At 42.2% G+C, this 15,850-nt stretch overlaps 1 protein-coding gene across 2 annotated transcripts in view; it reads right to left on the bottom strand.

Annotated features, from left to right (window-relative positions):
* LOC111229843 (peroxisome proliferator-activated receptor alpha-like) overlaps positions 1-11,080 on the bottom strand; it is a 30,450-nt gene extending 19,370 nt beyond the window's left edge. Inside the window, exon 1 of one of the 2 annotated variants that reach the window (XM_022756326.1) lies at positions 10,915-11,080. The gene's annotated coding sequence lies outside the window, so the exon portion shown is untranslated. Of the gene's footprint in view, positions 1-2,517; positions 2,615-10,914 lie in introns of those variants that run through there. The other variant, XM_022756327.1, reaches the window with a different exon arrangement.
* Positions 11,081-15,850: the final 4,770 nt, after the last annotated feature.

A 15,850-nucleotide genomic window follows, 5' to 3' on the forward strand; every position in this document is an offset into this window, starting at 1 on the left:
AAGTTTCTGCCCTCAGTGCTCCCTGTGAGTCTATTCAGAGGCTCTGATGACAGAAATGAATGGTATTCTACTGAAGCAGCTATGTGAAGTACAGATCATTTGCATATAGTTTGGCCTAGTATAGTTTTGTGTGATTCTATGTGTTATGTAATTGTTAATAATATGTTTCTAATGTCTTTTAAAAAGCCGATATGTAATGTACTGGTGGCTTGTTCATTAGCAAATGCATGCCATATAAAATCTTTAGGGTTGGAGCCATTGGCAGAGAGAGCAGAGCAAGAAACAACCAAGTGTTTAGGTTTAATACATGCAGAGAAAAAAAAGATAGATAGATAGATAGATACAGTAGATAGATAGATAGATAGATAGATAGATAGATAGATAGATAGATAGATAGATAGATAGATAGATAGATAGATAGATAGATAGATAGATAGATAGATAGATACTTTATTTATCCCGTAGGGGAAATTCATGATTCACATCCCTGAGAAACTAAACTGACCGTGAGGAGTCCCACCCGTTTAAAAAACGCCACCCTACGTGAAGAGAAGCCTGGCACGTGAGCAGGCCGCTTCACTGAGCTACTCACTCTACAATACACTTGTAATTCTGAATGAGAGCAGTGTTAGCTCTGCTAGGATAAAGCAAACCTGTTTAGCATTCAGCCCCTTGCTCCTGACCCTAAGGTCTTTCTTTAGAGGACATCCTGTTTCATCCACTCACTTCACTCAGCGCTGTCTCATTATAATACTACCTCAAGGCAAAAAAATAAAGAAGCTTTCTGGGCTACTGCTTGACTAACATCCGTTCTGTCTATTCAGGAAACACTCACATTAACCCAGCTGAGTTATTGTCTAGTGGTAAGATGAGATGAATTTGTGCTTGTGAACTTAATTTTCCTGAGGTCGTTAAAAACTTATGATACATTTTTGCAGACACATATGTCCAGATATGGATCAGTCTAAAGGGGACCATACAGTATGTCAAGGCTTTGTGTCAACACACACCATGCGTGACTTTCTATTTAAATGACATACATGACACAGGTTCCATTCTGAACTCATGACCCCACTACCAGCAACTGTGAAGTCGTGGACCAAGCTAACCTCATGTTGCCACCAACATACAACATGAGAACGTAAACACACAGAGCGGCTTAGCTTCGGACTTCAGAGGTCTAGAGAGGATTGAGACAGAGTAAGACAGAGAGCGAGAGACACTGGAGGGAGGAGAGGAACGTCAGTCAAGCTACATTACAGAGTCATTATCAGCAACGTGCGAGACAGAGAGAGAGCAAGCGAGGCAGAGAGAGAGAAAGAAAACAGCGGTTCCTACGGTAACAGCAAACCTTTGTCCCATAGGTCAAGACCTCTCTTGTGCTCACTCAACCGAGGCCTGCGGAGGGCACTGCGGACACTGAGTGGAAGATGAGCAAGGTCATATGTGTTTGTGTGCTTGTTAGGGGTTGGGGTTAGGGTCCAAAAGAGGAGGATGGGGGTTACACTGACAAAAGACCGCTAACCAAGAGCCGCCGGGGTCGCCATGACGATGTCATGGCAATGCTGACACACGGCTCACACTTTGAAATCAGCAACGGAGGGAGTGCGGCAGGCTTGTGAAGACAGCTACAACCTACCACCACTGGAATTCAATCTCTCATTGAAATCAATAAATCCCATTATGGTGTAAAAATAGGTTAAAATGAATGTTAGCAGGTCTGTACCAGTGACCAGAGAGCCGTATGTATGAGTGGAGCATAAATAATCCATACAGTCTGACGGATTTCTGCACAGCGTGGTCACCCAGCCCCCCACATCACGCTCATCCATCGCCGTCAAGACCCACATTAGACAGACAGGCCATGAAGCAGCTACTAAGCTCTGGCTGAGGCAGATAAACATGCTCTGAATGTGACCCAGGCATGTGGAAAGCCCCCTGCTCCCCTAACAGAAAAGGACATGGAACAGAGTGAAATTAGTTTACATGAGATTCCCCTAGAAAAGTGATCCACAAATCACCTGCACTGCTGAGTCGACAGTCTCAGTATAAGGACATCCATCACTTAAGAAAAGTACAGTGCTTGGAAGGGATCATGTTATCTGATCCTGTGGTATATGCAGTATACATCCACACAAAACCATCTGTGTGGATGCAGCTGATTGCTGTGAGAGAATAATCACTCAGTCTCCATGACTAACTGTTGTCTCTGGGGCGTCCAGTAAAGCTTTATGCTTTCCAAATCCAACAAGGATAAAGACAACAAACAGCAAAGAGCGTGATGACAAGAAAACACAGATAAAGCTGAAGGCAGACAAAGACATCAGGGTAAAAACACTGTAGCACAGGAGAATATACCTTGACAACAGAGAGATAGAAAAGAGATTGCTCATCTACTTGTCTGTTGTGTAATAATAAAACTAGTGTTGCTGCCAATCTATAAAAGAATGTTATCAAGTATGGTTAATAATATCTAAAAACCCAATAATAACCCAGGAAACAACACTCCCGCCCTACCTTCCTCATGCAAAAACTCAAAGTAATCCATGCAACTTTGATCCCTGACAACATGAAATCCAGCTCTATCCAAGAGTTTGTGTGATGATTGAGTGTGTTTGTGAGGGAGAGCAGACCACAGGTTAATGTTTAATCCACCCATCCTGTGGTCTGAGTGCTGACAGGCCTGTAAGAAGAAGGGCCCCAGAGGCCATAATGGTGGTCTTAGAGTAGGAATATGGGCTGATTGGGCTGTCCCGCCCGCTCTGCCCGTCCATTTGTTTGAAGAGTTCACTCGATGAGCTCAGCCTGGACCGTGCCCGCAGTGTAAACACTCGAGTCAACCCTTATCACTCGAGGGCTGATACGCTGGCCGGCGCCCTCTTATCGTTATGGAGATTGGCCAAAGTACAGGCCTGTGGAAGTGATTGACATTGGACTTCAGCTGTAGTCTGTGACAGATGAGCCGTATGATAGCTGACGGTTCAATCACCCTGTTATCAGTTCGCTTTACTGAATACGTCGGGGTCGGTGACAGTTAAATGTACAGGACGCAGCAAATTTTGGCTTCTATTTTTAGATCTGAAGGTTCATACCTGTGCCTTTGCAAACATTAGCTCAGAGACTAATGTAACATCTTTGATGACCAATTTCAAATGCATGCAGTGAAGTTTTACATTTTTAAGATGCATTATTACAGAAATCCACTGGTTTCGACTCAATTTTGTACAACCTGATCGTTGGCTGACAGCATGTTGAACACCCACTGCTGAGCTGAGTTGAGAAATAAAAAACATTAAGTTACATAAACCTCCCGTGGACTCTGACCTCTGCATTGACAGCGTGTTCCGTGTCAAAATAATAATTAAATGTCCACACACGCTCACAAGACAAGAGCGCGTACAGTCTGACCATAAAACCCTGCAGGGGTTGCAATGTGACAGTGTATCACGTTACCTCAGAGGGCCTACGGTGACCTGACCCCCTCACACGGGCTGTTGAAAGCGCAGCGTTACGTGGCGGAAAGTGTGTCGGCGTGTGTGATGGGGAAAGTCAAAACAACATGAAAAAATTGTGGTGATGTCATCCACATGAAGAAAATCTTTGTGGAGTGGAAGCAATCATGACCTGTGATTGTCAGTTTTGGGGGGGAACAAGCGGCGATGTGTGAAAAATCTGAATTTGGACGGATGTGGGTGTGTTTACTGCATGGCACACAGACTCACGGTGTCGTGACCTCTTATAAAACTAGACATTTCCTCAACTCTTTGGTATCTCAAATATTTTGCCTCAGGTTTGACCGAGTTACATGTTACATGTATTTCTTTGGACATTTCTAAAGTATGTTTAACTTGACCACTGTCACTATCTATCATAGTTTTCCTTCTGATAAAGACATGAGCTATTTATGGCTGTTTACTTGGCTGATAAATTGAGCATTTTATACTATTAGTTCCTGATAATCTGTTCAACACATCTGTTCTTTGTTTGGCTCAGAGGAACATAACAAAGGAAGGGAAAGATAGTGAATTTTTGAGCAAGTAGTAATGATATACCAGTAATAATAATAATACCATAGTGTGTTTTTCTGCCTCGGTCATGACACAGCTGCTGTGTAACCTTGACCCTCAGTATAGCCACAGCTTAACCAGCTACCCCAGTGCGTCAGATGTAGTCACAGCTGAACCAACGGCAGGCTCGCCCCTCTGTGTTTCCAGCTGCTGAAATCACCAAAAAGCTAACGGCGCTGTCCTTAAGCAACACCTCCGTTCTGCTGCCAAGCGCAGGCTGCCTGGCTGCCACTTTGTACTTATTTCCAAATCAGTCACAAGGATCAAGCGGGCCACCATTACAAAACCCTCTCTGCAGTTCATCCAAACTGTACATTTCACAGTGGGGGTAACTGCCGCAATCTTTTCCAGCTGCGTTTATCACTCGGACAGATGTAGGGCTGGGGTAACAAGATAGCGAGCGGCACTTGCATACATTAAACTGAAGCGACAAAGACCATAAAGTGCCTTAATGAGTCAACTGTATTAGCTGTCGTCACCTTAGCTTACGCTATTTTATGATCTGTGCTTTGATCGTGCTGGGTTTATTATGTTTATCAAAGTTACTGATTTTTCCCTCTTTACATAATCGTGTGGTGATATACAGAAACTGTGCTGGGTGGCAGAACCGTACAAAAATATAAAGAGATTGCAGTATTTAGTATTTTCCGCTCAATATGAAGTGCAACCCGTGGACATGGCTTTGCCTCCATAATGAATATGCAGTGCTTTTAGAGTGGAGGAAATCAAATTCTTATGCTCGGACATTTCTAGTGACGTACAAGTTTGCTCCACACCTCAGTACGAGTGCATATTTGGGAAGCGGTCTGGTTCACATCCTCCTCCAGGAGTAAAAATATTGCATGTGCGATCAGAACAATGTACATACAGTATCATGGCTAGTGCCAAAGAGAAGGGAATGTTCAAGTGAGGCCATGCTCCTGCACCAGCTGCTCCGTCCCCTGAGACTCTGCCAAGATACAATACCTTCATCCCCTGGCAACACAGGGACACAAGGACAGCAGACAAAGCTCTCTGTCTGTGAACTTTGACTGACCACCTTGAGTGCAATGCTGCAAAGAAATATGAAACATTTTGCACGCTTTGTCTAGATTTAGGAGGACAGTACATGTGCTGCAACATTACAGGAGGGGATTTAAATAGTATGTTTATTATGTGCAAAAATGACTCATACTATGGTTTACCCGTAAAATTATGTAATTGATCAGAGGAAACCTGATCAATCAATTAATCAATCAATCAATCAATCAATCAACCAATAACAATTGTGAAACACTTGATAGATCTATTAAGATCTCTAATCGAGCAAAAATACCAAAGCAAACTCTTGCTGGCTCCAGTTTCGTATTATACTAAATTGAATATGTTTGGGTTTTGGATTGTGGGTCCGTAAGTAAACGACTGATCAGAGCAATAATTTAATCAACAATGCCTTCCAGCTACCTTCATCTTTGCCCAAAACAATGTTTGCACTGAAGCATGCTGAAGAATTTTCCAAAACTGTTCCGAGGGAGTTTTATGCATTACTGAAAAACAATAGAGAGAGGAGTGCCAGAGTGCAGAAATCACCAAAAACTGAGATGAGAACAACATGAGGCCGGGAGCTTTTCTCCTTCCCTCTGACAGCTGTGTGTATCTTGTTTCATTTTCCAGCATGACACTGGAATTGTGAGTTCCCCCTTTCTGGCTGCCAAACCAGCCTACGTGTTTGTGGGGAGGCATGCAGCTCACAGGCCTGGTGACAGAACAACACTAATTTGCTACTGAAGTAGGATCTCTGAGTACGACAAAAGACCAAAATGTTCTTTTGGCTTCCTACACGCTGCAAAGTAAGCAGCAATCACAAAATCTTGTGGAGCCATTTTTATCAATTTCACCTTTAAACACTTACATAACTGTATAGTAAATACAGTATCAATACATGCTATATTATATAATTTGATTTAACACACCCAATTGTGTACACCCAAAACTGTACAGCTGACCTACAGTGGTCATATTGATTATGTTTGCTACTTTCCAAAGAACTGAAAGAGTGAATTTAACTTGCCCTGCCAGAAATAGCAACCTTCATCGAAAACAATCTTTGCCCCACCTCGACCTTTGGCATGGTCATCTGACATGTTAATAAGCACCGTCAATTTCCATACTAGTGTCAAAGACCTCCGTTTCACCAACTCATGCTAAAATGACATTATATGAATAGTTCAGGGGCCTTGTTTGTTTGCTGTGCTATATATATCAATGTCAAATGAGGCCATAAAAGATGAAGGTTTGTTAGTAATGGACTTAAAATGGGAGAGTGAACCAGGCGCAGGTCATTGATGAGGATTTCTAAAAGCCGTGGCTCACGTGGATGATGATCAGGCACCATTACTCGAATTTCAACGCTGACAAAAAGAGTCAATCTGTGACACTCACACAAGCAGACCAGAAATGCAGGACTTTGGAGAGACAAAAGACATTCCTTCAAAAGACCAGTCAAATCCTCCTGTCAAGTCCTGTCATGGTTTAACACACAAATTCAGCTTATATACAGCATCCCACCCCGATCAATACCACAGACAATCTCCTGTCCAGAGCTGCTTACTGTAAGTCTGGCTGGAGCGCCCCCAATCCTATTCAGCACAGGAGGACTTTACCGTAAGAAAGGCTCAAAGGAGAATAGACCTGGCTCAGGTGAAGGTCAAACCTGGCTGACAGAGGACACACGTTGCAAGACAAACAGACCATATAAGTGACTACAAACAGCAGGAACAGCCCTTGTTCTGCTACAACCACGTTTGGACTGAAAATAGCACCACGTTAAAAACAAAAACAAAAAGAAATCTACGCTGGTGTGGGTGTGTTACTACAGGTACCAGTGAGACGGTGAAATTTGATCCAGGAAGTCCAGTTTAAATAACACAGCTGTGAGTTTGAAGGCTTATCAGACATCAAAACATTGGTCAGCTGTTTATAATATGAGGAGCGATTTTACAACTGGGGAAAGTTATCATGGTGACGATCATTTTATTATCCATCTCGATGACTGGGAAGAAAACAAAGAAAAAAAATTGTTTCAGTTACAACATCATCTACAGACACATCTGCATGTGTGTTGTTAAAAAGTTGACCTTTTAGCCCTCTAAAGACCCTTGTGCTGCTAACTCAGTGGCGTCAGATAAGTAAATAAGGAGATGGTGGTGTGTGAGCGCTATTTTTGGTCTGAATGCAGCCTCAAGGCGTACAACAAAATGCTTGTTGGATCCTCAAACAGTGTCTGTCCTCCCCCTGCACCTTTCCCACGTCGGATTTTTTTTTTTGCCACTTTTTCATGCGTTTAAATGAATCCAACACCGTGAACGTCTTTGAGGAGAGTCGGCCTGAAAGCGTTCCACATGATTCACATTTGAATGATTATCACATTTTGCCTGGCTGTACTATATTCTGGCAGGCTTCTCAGTCCGCCTTTGAGTGTATCCATCTGGAAGAGCTATAAACACATTTGCCTTTAAATGTGGCTGAAAGACACTTTATACAAAGTAGTTTGTTTCAAGCAGACCCCAAACCTACAGTCCCCAGCGCAAGACCCAGCACCTGTAGGAGCTTATTTCTCTGGGGCTGCTCTCACAGGTGAGAGATGCCAGAAGTGCCCTCGAACCCGCCCATAGTCGATAACAAGGCAGTGGTAGCGTTCATCCCTAACACAGAGCGTCTAAAAGAGGTGGAAGAGCCGTCTGGAATGACGCTTTATGAAAAGCTAATGCGAACGCACACAGAACAAATGCTGGATGGATCTAAGACCGTGACTTGTCTTGACTAATTCTCTCCAAACTATGCCCAGTGTTAGCATTGCTCCTCTTGCCATCTGTGGAGAAACAGGTCACTGGAACTAGGTTCTCGTTGCTAAACATACTTTCAGTACACCTTTGCAGAAGGCCCGACAGACATGACGGAGACAAATGATAAACTCTCAAGACTGTTCAGCTGGGGGAAGAACCTGAAAGTCCTGTTTGAGGAGCAGAGAGGAGAAAAATCTGCCTCTCTCTCTCTCTCCGCTCTTGTTTCTTTCCAATGTGGTCAATTCTTTATCTGGTATTTAAACATAATTATATAAAGGGTGGGGTTACAAGTTGACAGATCACAAATAATGTAGATAAAAGTTATCAATAATGTCCATGAATGAATCAGCGCAAAATTGTTTAGCAATCTTCCCCATATCCTGCATTTGACTCCTTCCCACCCCACCCACCCAACCTGGACCGCATGCACACAAATAACAGTTATATTAATGATTTTATTATAGTAATCGCTTGTTTTCCAGCGTCAAATGTTTTCTCTTTTTGCCTGGTGCATGTTCGCAGCCAAGTGCTCCATGTTTGCAATGTCTATGAAGTCAAGAAACCATCGTTGTACACTGATATCATGAGAATGTTTCTGCGTCTGAAAGCCCGTCTTTCCAGGGTGTGAATGCAACCGAGCAGAAGCAGATTAAAGGTCTCAGGTGCCTGGAGACAAAACTGTCAGTGTGCCGCAGGAGAAACTAGCTACAGTAAAAACAACAGCAGCGCAACCTCCCTTAAGGCTGATTTAAAGAAGCACTCGTCTGAGCAGTGGCTCTGACGGTTTGTGTCTGGAGACATTTTTCATGCACTGTGCACAAGAGATAAGACTATCTCGACTGCTTTGTGTTCCTCCGATTGCTATAGTTAAATTGAGATGATGAATTACAGGCAGTGATAAGAACTGAAAGAAAATATAAAACAGGGCCACTCCCGCAAACAGAGTAAGATCCACATGCTTCTGAGTGAGGTCCGCCTGGAATAAAGAAAGCACAGGTGGACCTCATCACTGTGTTCCGTTAACCACAAGAAAAGCTTTTATATTTACTTCCCTGCATTTCTGAAATAATTGAGATGTATCAGACACCCCCGGTCACCCCACCCACTTGGTATTCACCAGCAAGTACAAAAAAAACAACAACCTTATTTGCAATTACTATTTGACCAGGGTTTGGTGTGCCCATTTTGATGTTATCTCTTGGAACATTTTTAGCCTATGAAGCGATTTATTCTTCAGTCTTAAAAATATTCACCGTGATGTTTTCAATTGGCTTCACTCCGTCAACACAAAAAAAAAACCACTGCCACTCTGTGCGAGGCTGTGTCAAATCCTATGTGATTTTTAATGGACTTTTAGCAACACTCACCAGTACGATAAGCTGAGTAAAAAATGGTTCTGACTGCAGACCTTTGATCCCAAGGTAAATGCTACGTCAATGTGGAGACCGGCTTTAAGTGTTAGCAAATACAGGTAAAAGCCTCGCACACGGGACTGAGCTGAATCTCAGTGTGTTTAGAAGAGTGATTTAGCATCTGCCGTCAGATCAGTCTCACTTTTAGAAAGGGGTGTCAGCAGAGAGCAGCTTTCCAATCTCAGCTAACAACGCAAGTCTCTTCTCGCCATTTAATACACAAACAAACCTTCATCACTGTGGCATCCAGTCAGTCCCAATATCAATTTACAATTAATGCCACAAAGGAAAAATAAAACATGAGGTGTCAAGCGCATTAACTGTGGAAGCCCTTCCAACATTCATGACCCCACTGAAGGAATTTTAATCTATGACAAATACGCACTGGACAGTTATAAGAGTAGACAACTGAAATTACACATAGGATCCCTCTACCTGGGGATAGAGAAAGGCTTGTATTCCTGCATTGTTCAGGAGGACGGGACATGTAAAGGATTTGGGTCAAATTTCACTTTCACAGAAACAGCTTTATTCAGAAATGAGGGTTGCAAGGCGGTGAGCTTTCTCATGACTAAAAACTAAATCATTGAGCTGCAGAACACCACGCTCACAGTGTTGTGTCAGCATTAATGATAATGAATGAATGAATGAATAATTATGTTACACACTTGCGTTGGCTGTGACTTTGCCTGGCAGTCATGTGAAAGCTCTGCATGTTCCCAACAAGGAGCAGAGAAGGAGTCACTGAGGCAGAGAGAAGGGAGAGGGAGAAATGCCTCAGGGTTACTTAAGGAGTTAGGTCATAGCACCTGCAGCTACATAACCACCGCCTCACCCATTCGCTTCAACGCATGTCACAGTTTATGCTGCTGAAGTGCTGGACACAGATCATTAGCAACAATAAACAATCTGTGATTTCAACAGTTCAATCACAACTTTCCTCCATCTCTATCATGAAACAATATTTACACTGAAGAGACCGCATGCAGGTGTCATGCACGTGCCTCTAGCAGATAGAGCAACATGTCTGGACCGGATTGAAACAGTGTTTGTACATGTTTTGTTTTTTGTTTTGTTTTGGGTTTTTTTTTGACGTGCACGCTGCTTAATGTGTCACACAGCATTGACCCTTTAACTGAGCAAAGTCCTATAAGCAATCGACATCCGCTTCATAACCGCTATTATAGTAATAGGGCGCGACAACGAGCAAATACATAGCCATTGTGTAAGTAACTAATAAATAGCTCACATCCAGGGGAGATGTTGCGTATTGATGAGCAAGGGACCCTCTAGCTGCGCAGGCGTGCAAACTGAAATCATATTAGCCTACCTCCATACAATAACAATGGTCTTGCAATCCGTGAAGAATGTATTCACGAGCCCCAGGTGCCTGTGAACAATCGTGTGCAGGTTTGGCGCTGCATACCGGACTCAGTCTAAAACACGCGCTGTTTCTAGGCTGCAGCCACCTCTTTGCCCCACAACAAAATTCCCTTACAGACAGTCTCTCAGCTGCTGCCGCCGCCGCCGCCGCTGCAGCAGCAGCAGCAGCAGCAGGAGAGGAGGAGGAGGGTGCACTTCTTGAATAAAAAGCCAAATGAAGACATCTACCTTGCAATAAACTGCCGAGTCCGAAGCCGCCATATCCTCGGTAATCTCGCAGGGATGAGAAGCGGTTGGTGCAAGATCGAGAGAGGAGCGAGGAGGGGAAAAAATAGTCCCCAACCCCGACCCACGTCCTTGTTTGTTTCCCAACAGCGCTGCCGCTGTCAAAAAAATCCCCCACCACGTCCATACAAAGCGGAGCCGTGAGATCACACCCGCAGGAAGTGACCTCATGACTGACAGCTGGCAGAGAGAAAAGGCGCACACCCCCCTGACACACCTATAGTTTCGGCGAATAGAAAGAGAGCAGCAGTTTCTCTAGAGAAAGGACGCCCCCTAACCATGGTGACAGCTGAGGGGAGCGGAAGAAGACTCTTCCTGTGAACGTGCTCTGTTCAAACTAAGACCATTGAAAGAGAACAGAAAGACGCTGCAAAAACAGAGGGTTCAAGTACAGGATGATGTTGAACTGAGTGAATTCATGCTGGCAAAATTTACATACCCGCGGAACTGTCCTCAGATGACCTTCCTTGGGTCATCCAAGTGCCTCCTTCACTTGTGCTCCCAATTCACTTCATTTAATTTAATTCACTGAAGCTTTATTGGCATAAATTCCTGATCACACAACATGTTGCCAAAGCATAAACAAAAAAAAGCAAATTAAATATGACATGTCTCAATGACAAGCAGTTATTTCAGAATCAGAATAGGTTTTATTGGCCAAGTGCTGCAGTGCTGCATAAAGACAACAAAGATAAACAAAAATAAACAACGTAGGGCAGGCAAGTGTGCACAGTACCAGAGTGGTGGGAGATGTATTCAGTTCATTTAAGCAGAGTAGCAGCACCATATTATAAAACTACTCCATCACAAAGACCTGCACTCAGAATTTGATTTTACGTGAAAGTACAGAAATATCATGAGCAACATGTACACTAAGAAAAGTAAAAGAACGACACAACACTGTGTGCATGCCTCCTGTGTGTTATATTATTGTATCATTATGGCATTGTTATTAATGCAATAACATGTAATTGGTATTTATATGTTGTAAATTGTTGAGGTGGAGTTAAGTATGATGGACAGTCTATACAGAGTGTATCCAGTCTGTGCATGATTATATATATATATATATATATATATATTCTCTTTCATTTTGTGCAGAATAGCATTTCTTAATCGTTCATATTTTATTAGAAAGTTGAACACAGTGTCACAATGATTTGAATAATAATTATAGTCTGATATGATTTTTTTTCCCCCCACAAACAAAAAATACAGAATCTTTGAATGTGCACATATATTTTGTTGTTGCGAAAGTTCAACTGCTGTATGCAAGATGTCTCCTACTTCACTGAAAAGTCCATCCTCAGTTTGTGAGTGCACGGGAGGTTTCTGGTTTCCATACCACACTTGTGTAAGAAGCGGGATTGACCTCTGAGCTTCATGTCACAAACTCACGTCCCCTTCAGTAGATGAACGTGCAAAGGTTCTTCTGTGCAGCGAAGCTCAAACATCCAAATCAAGCACTAAGCAAAGCGCGTGTTGCAATGTAGGGCATTAGCATATTTTTGTTTGTATACATGTCTTGTCATGTGGAAACTATAGAACTGAGGTCTGAAAAGATTTTAGTTGGTCAAACAGTTCTCTGATCCAGATGCCTTGGCAGCATGAGATGTAGTTTACGAGACCTTGACCAGCACATGGTCCTGCTAACTGTGAATAAGAAAATGATGTGCTTATCAGCAGAATTACATGGCAGCTGGAGAAAACCCTGTTCCACACTGACACTAGGCCAAGTTGTGAGGGTTTCCAGTCAAACTGTTGCAATAAACTGCCTTATTAATGAAGCGGCTCCGTTTTCCAAGCTCGTGCCAGATGCTGACTGTGCTGCTCTTTGCGTGTGTGTGTGTGTGTGTGTGTATGTGTGTGTGTGTATGTGTGTGCCGATTGCAACTCTCTGCTCTCTTGTTTCCCCATCCTGCTCCCCATCACATTCTGTCTGTGTCTTTGGCAAAAGCAATGTGGGCGTCGTTTCTAAAGTGTCCTGGGACCACAGTGGATCCTTCCGAACCTCCACGTTCACTCAGCACTTACATGCATCGAGGTGGAAGAAGTATTCAGATCCTTTACTTAGGTAGAAGTGGAAATCCCACGATATAGAAAACAATCATTTGAAATTTTAGCGATGGCTGCCTCATCATGTGAGCGGCATTTTAATGTTGTAACTGGTTGAAGTGAAGCAACAGCTTTTACTGTTGGATTATAACCTAGAAAAAAGCGACATATGCATAATGTATAAGCTCATCATCTGTTTTGCACCTAAATCTTTACTTGCCAAGTAACCATTAACTGTAGCTTTCATAAACTGAGGTGGAGTCCAAGGTACAATATCTCCCTCTGAGCTTTTGTGAACTAGTGGTGAAAATGATTCAAATACAACACGTAAAGTACATCAGATTTTAGTTTTGTCCAGCTGTACTGAAGCACAGTGCTTGAGTAAATGTACTGACTTTCTTTCCACTCACTCAACAAACACACACATACTTGAGGAAGACGACTCTCTTCAGATGTAGTGGATAAAGGGAATCTGTAAAAAATGTCTTTTCAACAAACGGTGGATCAGATTCTAAAGGATCCAACTGGAGAATCTGGGTTTGAGGCCCATTTCAGCCAGAATACGCCCGGACAAAGAGTCTTTAAACCACACACTTATATCATCTCGTTGCGGAGTTAGAGGTAAGGAAAGTAAAATTTCTCCACCGGCAATGCTTCACTTCATCACAAAAGGAGATTCTTTGTAAAATCTTTGTGTAAAAACCCAGTAATTGACTCGTCTATTCAAGTTCGATGTTTCACAAACATCAGTAAGAAACATTAAACTAACGATCTACAGAAGTTGGTCAAGGTGAGGTGAGACAGTTTATGTGCTTAGCACCTAAGTTCATTATTGACCTTGGAAATAGTCGTCTGACAAAACAATCCAAAATATTTCAAACTGAAAGTTGAAGCTTTCAACCATATTCCCATAAGATTTTCATCAGTGGATGGAGTTTGCTCAGTTGGAAATTGATCTGTCGTCAGACCAGCTAACTTCATCCATAAAAGTTTTATCTGTAAAAGTTTTATTATAATGTTAAACACTGAAGTTCAGTCTTGAGCTTAGAAATATCAGTTTGATGAAATAATCCCTGCAATGAAAACGGCATGCTAACGTTGAAAGCTCCATAAAACCTGACCTGCATGTGGAAGGAAGTCAGAGTATTTAATCTACAACAAAGGATCGAATTTAACAAGCTGATGATATGTAAAATCTTAATCTGCAAAGTAACTATTAACTCCAGCTTTCAAATAAATATAGTGGAGTAAAATTTACAATATTTCCTTATGAAATTCAGCAGAGTTGAAATATAGAGCGGCCTTCAATGAGAAGTTCAGTAATGAGCAGTAAAGTACAAGCGCCTAAACACTGTGCTTAAATACAGAATTGACTAAGTGTACTTTGTTACACTCCACCGCTACAGCTGTGGTAGTTGCAACAGATCTCTGAGGGTCAGGCGGAAACATATAATTCAGCTCTACATTAAATATTAAATCAATCAACGCAAAATCCCGCAGTTACGGACGACACTCAAATGCACACCCACGCAGATGTCAGCTCCACCGCACTGAGCTTCTCCACAGCTGCCGGTGATTTCTCCATGTGAGGAGGACATGGAGAAACATTAGACTCAGAAGATACGGCTCGTTGCAACACGACTCATGAGAGCAGACAGAAACAGAGTCCACAGTAATGAGCTACGGTCAAGACTTTCTGTCTGGACAGCAGCTGGTTTCCCAATTAATGGGGGACTCAGAATGCTTTCCACATCGATATAATATAATGACAACTGCCCCATTCACTTACAACATGTTTGCCCCTGCACTGAACCAAGCTGTAGTAAAACAGGCCATGAAGAAACAAAAACTTGATTAAGCAATTTATGGTTATAAAAAGGACACTCATCATCATTAGAGTTTCAGTTTAGGGGAAGACTCACTGCTCCATCGCCTGTTTTATTAACCGTAATATACTGGAAAGCATTTGTTGCGATGAAATGGAATGAACAAGAACGCAAATATGATTATGCTGGTGTTAATATTGATGCAGTGTGTTACTCTAGGGTAATTACAACGATGGTGTATGACATTGAACCCTACTATTTAGCCTACATTAGTCAAATCAAACTTTTAAACCACATCTCAGACATTTATTTTCTCAACCTACATGTTTCCAGTCACATATAAAGTCGTAGCTTCATGTAAAACAAGTCTGAGGTATATGGGGAACTTGCATGCACTGCTTTTGAAAAGGGCTGACATGTTGACCCACTGACGTACAGGAAGTGGGTCACTGTGGAGGCTCAACAGCAGACGGACCTCTGCTGCCACCTGCTGCTGAAAGACTGCAGATGGCGGTTACATCACCTGCGTCAGCTCCTCACTACAATGTGAGATATTCATTCAAGAGGCAGCAGACTGACTGCTATGAATAATGAATTACCTACATCAAAATAAATGTTTGATTATTTACTCGATATTACTTATATACTTAATATCTGCCATATCAAGTCAATTTTATATATGTCAATGAAAATCACAAATTTGCCTCAAATGGCTTTACAGCACCCTCTATCTGCAGACTGTTGATTTGGATTTTAGAAATAAAGGGAAAATAGAGATAAATAAACGTTTATAAATTGAATAGAAAATGAACCAACGAAACTTATACAATTTATTGTCATTTTTTACATTTGATCAACTCCGGGTTCTAAGAATTTGCTAATTTTGCATTACAGTAAATTGAAAATCCTTATCCTCTATATCTTCTTTATCTACTGTGTACTGTTGGTTGAACCAAACAAGACATTTGATGACATCACCAGGGTTTTTGTGATTCTCT

Source organism: Seriola dumerili, unplaced genomic scaffold, assembly GCF_002260705.1.
Source record: "Seriola dumerili isolate Sdu_G_001 unplaced genomic scaffold, Sdu_1.0 BDQW01000242.1, whole genome shotgun sequence".
Classification (NCBI taxonomy): domain Eukaryota; kingdom Metazoa; phylum Chordata; class Actinopteri; order Carangiformes; family Carangidae; genus Seriola; species Seriola dumerili.